Source organism: Lepidochelys kempii, chromosome 1 (assembly GCF_965140265.1).
Source record: "Lepidochelys kempii isolate rLepKem1 chromosome 1, rLepKem1.hap2, whole genome shotgun sequence".
NCBI lineage: Eukaryota > Metazoa > Chordata > Testudines > Cheloniidae > Lepidochelys > Lepidochelys kempii.
In genome coordinates, this window is record NC_133256.1 from 46,340,529 (window position 1) to 46,345,905 (window position 5,377).

The window sequence follows — 5,377 nt, forward strand, 5'->3', positions numbered from 1 at the left end:
GCCTCCTGGACTGTTATGGGCAGGAGGAGAGCAAAGCAGCGGCTCCTTCCCCTCCCTAGTGCTCCTAGATGCACCGCCTTGGTGTTGGTTGCTGGGGCTGCCAGCAGAGGTCCCCCTCCTCTCTCCCAAGACACTTGGGACACAACGCTGGAGAAGCAGGCAGCCGGTGAGTTCCCCACCTTTCCAGGAGCGGTTTGGACTTCAGCCCTGAGGTTTCAGGGGGCAGGCTCTGGCTGTGGGGCTTCGGGCTCCAGCGCTGGGCTCCTGGCTGCGCAGCTTCAGGTTCTGTCCTCCAGCCACAGGGCTTCAGTCTGCAGCCCCCTACTGCCTCCCTCGGCCCTCCTCTCCCCCCAGTCCAGGGCTTAATTTGTCCCCAGGCTTGCCGGGGCTGAGTAAGTCTGCTGTGAAAAGTGATACTTGCATGTTTGTTAAGATCACTTTTCACAACAGGCTTATTAGCTAGCAATAAATATTACAATGATTTGGACGTGTATATGTGCATATTTATTTTTTTCCTAAAGACAGGTTTCAGAGTAGCAGCCGTGTTAGTCTGTATTCCGATGAAGTGAGCTGTAGCTCAAGAAAGCTTACGCTCAAATAAATTTTTTAGTCTCTAAGGTGCCACAAGTCCTCCTTTTCTTTTTTCCTAAAGCTAATTAAGTATTTTAGGGAAAAGTGTGAGAGTGGCCACCAGCAAGAGTTGGTGGCCGCCCTCTGAGGACACCAAAAATTCTATCCTGAGAACCCCTGAGGCTAGGTAGGAGGCACCAGCCAATGACTATTTAACTTCATTGAAGGGTGCATACTTGTGAAAGGCACAAATTAACAGCGCATACTCTCAGTTTGCGTGAAATTTTTTTTAAACTGCATGCCCAGTATGCTATTTCCAAACATTTGTTACTATTTTCAAGCCAATTCTTTTCCAACTTGATCGTGAACATGCTTCTCTCCAAGGACTATTTACAGACCAAGCTTCAAGGTCCAGTCATTTTAGAGTTCTCTGTGTGTTTATTAAAAAAAAAAAAAAGACGTGACAATGTTTTCCTCATACTTGCAAAGAAAAGAAAAGGATGAGAGGGAGTTTTCTCAAATATCTCACATGCACAAAACGTTCACCTTTGATTATACTTCAGGCATGGAAAGTTTCAGCCCAAAAGTGGAAACAGAGTTTTACTGAAACTGAACTATAGTTGTAATTATTGAGTGACTAGAACATACTTTAAAAGAAGGTGGAATAGCCTGTGTCCTGAAATTAAGTTAGATATGTAAAAATTAGCCTGAAATGAATACACTTCACAATCACATCAGACAACCTCCCTTTCTCTTCCTGTGTGCATGCACATGTGTAAGGGGGAACAATGGAAAGTAACGTCTCAGGCTTTGTGCCTATTTAATAAAATTGTTTTTTAAAAGTTACTGATGCAAGCGAAACTAATATGGCCAGTTGTAGACCGGAGTGCATGTATGAGGGTTGCACTGTTTAACTAAACCAAACTGGTTAAATCAATTTTAGTTAAACTGGCACAACTTCTGTGTTTCGCCTCCAACCCAGTCGCAACACCACTCACTCAGATTTGGCCTGGAGACAGGAGCCATCCTAATGGAAGAGTGACTGGCTTACATTAAAGTGGTGCTACAACCTCATTCACTAGGCATGGGGGTCACAATGCCACACACTCAAATTTGACCCGGCAACCCCTCCATGATGCCAGTAGGGGCCTGTTTAAAAAAAGGGGGGAGGGCAATGGCTCCCATCTCTGGTCTGTGCTCCCACCATGCATATAGAAGGGTCTACCTCTCACAATAACTTTCCCTCTGGAGGACGGGGCAAGAGTTCTCTCTCCATATATGTATGTGCAATGTGAAGTCTGCCTCCTTCTAACCCAAACTTTTGCTTATCTCCCACCTATGTGTTTGGGAGGAGGGGAGAGAATTTCTTCCCAAACATTCCTCTCTCTCCCAACTCTTGTTTTCCCTCCTCTTCTGACATACCTACCTGGGGAGGGAGTGTCTCTAGTCACTCGCTATTTAGTTTAATGCACAAAAGCTAAGATTTTTTCAAGCCAAAACAAACAGAGGCATCTGTGTAAGAACATCTAAAAAATTATCCAGTGACATCTCCAATAAAAGAATGTGACAGATACCTGAGCAACACCACAAAGACAGATTGGATTCCTCCCTGAGAAACAAGTTGCTGATTACATCTTCAACAGACAGAAGACCATAAACCTACAAGTAAAAAACTGAGAGTAGAGGGATATGTACCTGCTTTGTCGACTTTAAAATAGTACCCAGCCATGAGCTGTAAATGGTTACAAAATTGAAATGATTGGAAAAGATATGATAACCAAATCCATGTACCAATCTACAAAACGTAAATTAAAACAACAACAACCTGCAAACAGGCTTTCAGACAAGAAAGAAGGCTAAAAAAGGATGCAATCTTAATCCTACTTTTTGTCATTATAAATATCAATGACCTACGAAAGGCCTCTACTAAAGCATTTCTTAAACAAAGCCACAATAACTGAAAAAAATGCCTATCTATGTTATGTCCTAGGAAGATGGCACATAATGTCTATTGTATGACTTCTCACTCAGAAAGTCCCTGAAAAAAAGAGTTTACACTTGCTAGAAACAAAGCAAAAACAAAACAAAAAAAAATGGGCTCCATTGGTCACTCTGGAAAAGATTAAAAGCTCAAACCATGACCATAACTGAATTTTTTATTACAGCGATAAAGAAACTGAATATACCTTAAACTGTACATATCTAACCCTCACAATAAAGTTACAAGGCAGCATCCCATATAGGCTAAAGAAGCATTAAAATAATGTAATAGCACTACATAAATAACAGCAAAACTATTCAACAAAGTTATTCAAATCATTCTACATATGGGGCTGAACTTCAACTACACCAACTGAAACAAAACACAGATACAAACCCTGTATCTAAAGCTCTGCAAACAAGTCCTCTATGTACACTGAAACACCAACATAAATAGCTTCAGAGCAGAACTGAGTCATTTCCCTCTCTTAATCTATTTACAGGAACATGCATTGAGCTCTGGTGCCAACATATTGTCCATCCCTCCACCAAAAAGTACTAAAGCTCAAAAATCAAATCCAAATAAAAAGCTAATGCTATATAACATTACTACCAAGTCTCAACACTACCCTTCTGACAAACGAAGCATACAACCTCCTTTGAAACAGAACACAGACTAGGACACCAGCCCAAACTTTAAAACACTAATATGCGAGTTACTGAGAAGAACAAATACAAACTTTTTTTTTAAAAAAAAAACCCCACAACCTATAAATCCACACCCAGAATAATCACAGTAGTAAATTATCTCACCACAAACTGAGAGAAAAAATTCTGTGCACAGTGACAGGTTTCAGAGTAACAGCCGTGTTAGTCTGTATTCGCAAAAAGAAAAGGAGTACTTGTGGCACCTTAGAGACTAACCAATTTATTAGAGCATAAGCTTTCGTGAGCTACAGCTCACTTCCTCAGATGCATATCATGGAAACTGCAGCAGGCTTTATATATACACAGAGAATATGAAACAATACCTACTCCCACCCCACTGTCCTGCTGGTAATAGCTTATCTAAAGTGATCATCAGGTGGGCCATTTCCAGCACAAATCCAGGTTTTCTCACCCTGCACCCCCCCACACAAATTCACTCTCCTGCTGGTGATAGCCCATCCAAAGTGATAACTCTTTACACAATGTGCATGACAATCAAGTTGGGCTATTTCCTGCACAAATCCAGGTTTTCTCACATCCCCCCCACCCCCATACACACACAAACTCACTCTCCTACTGGTAATAGCTCATCCAAACTGACCACTCTTCAAGTTTAAATCCAAGTTAAACCAGAACATCTGGGGGGGGGGGGTAGGAAAAAACAAGAGGAAACAGGCTACCTTGCATAATGACTTAGCCACTCCCAGTCTCTATTTAAGCCTAAATTAATAGTATCCAATTTGCAAATGAATTCCAATTCAGCAGTTTCTCGCTGGAGTCTGGATTTGAAGTTTTTTTGTTTTAAGATAGCGACCTTCATGTCTGTGATTGCGTGACCAGAGAGATTGAAGTGTTCTCCGACTGGTTTATGAATGTTATAATTCTTGACATCTGATTTGTGTCCATTTATTCTTTTACGTAGAGACTGTCCAGTCTGACCAATGTACATGGCAGAGGGGCATTGCTGGCACATGATGGCATAGATCACATTGGTGGATGTGCAGGTGAACGAGCCTCTGATAGTGTGGCTGATGTTATTAGGCCCTGTGATGGTGTCCTCTGAATAGATATGTGGGCACAATTGGCAACGGGCTCTGGGACAGCTCTCCAAACCCCTCCAAACACCAATGCCAGAGGCCAGATTGAGACTGAGCAGCATTTCCTCTTGCAGTCTCCAAAATCTGAAGTGTGAGAGAGAGAGATTGCCTTAAAATATCTGCTAGGATGCACACTTTCAGTTAAACCGAGATGAAGGAAAACTGCAGAAGCCTGGGAGACGGAGGACTGGCAGAAGCAGCCTGTCACCGGCCACTAAATCCGTACTGGGAAGGAACGACAAAGAATACAAGGTATTAAACCAAGAGGGAAGCTGTCCCTGTCCCGGGGGCTGTCCCACGCAGGTGTTCAGTGGGTCGGGGGTTAAACCCACGGTCCCCGGGGCAAATGCTGATGTATTCCCCCCTGGCCCCCGCAGAGACCAGAGCTTCCCAGCCTCTGTCCATCCGTCCTACTGACCCGACCTGAGCTGACCGGGTGGGGGGGAGGGAGGCTGCATCCCCGGGGCGGGGGGGGGGGGAGGGGAGTCTCCTCGTGTCGGGACCGGCCCGGCAGCAGGATCTGTCCCCCGTGGGGGGGTGTCGGTCCCTGTCTCGGCCGCTCCCCGGGAGGGGCGGGGGGGCTCTCCCGGAGGAGGAGGACCAGGGAACCTCCACTCCCTTCCCTGCCGCGGCAGGGGGAGGGGGGGGCCGCCGCTGCCCGTGGAGGGGCGGGGTTTGCGACGTCACGCCCTCGGAGCTGCACGTGACCGTGCCCCGCGCAATCCCCCGGCTTAACTGCGCCTGACCTTGACCGCTCGCGCCAGGGGCTGCCGCTTGTCACGTGCCGGCGGCGGGCGGAACTGACGCGCCGGAAGCTGGGCAGGCGCATGGGCCGGCCAGGGCCGGGGACGCGAGTGGGACGTTGCAGCGGGCGCCGGGGCCTCGCGCTGCAGCGGCCGGTACGTAAGGGGCCGCTTGGGTCCCGCGAGCCTGCAGGGCCCGGGCCCACGTGCGCCGGGTGCTGGTGCGCGGCCCGGCGGCCTGTCTCGGCTCAGGGCGGCGTTTGTCTTTGGTTGCAGACA

The 5,377-nt window shown here is 46.7% G+C and overlaps 1 long non-coding RNA gene across 1 annotated transcript; it reads right to left on the reverse strand.

The window, feature by feature from the left end:
- Positions 1–3,462: 3,462 nt before the first annotated feature.
- On the reverse strand, positions 3,463–4,988 carry LOC140910390 (uncharacterized). Its single transcript, XR_012158562.1, has 2 exons — positions 4,774–4,988; positions 3,463–4,439 (listed from the first exon to the last, which is right to left on the reverse strand). It is a non-coding gene; the product is annotated as an uncharacterized lncRNA (long non-coding RNA).
- Positions 4,989–5,377: the final 389 nt, after the last annotated feature.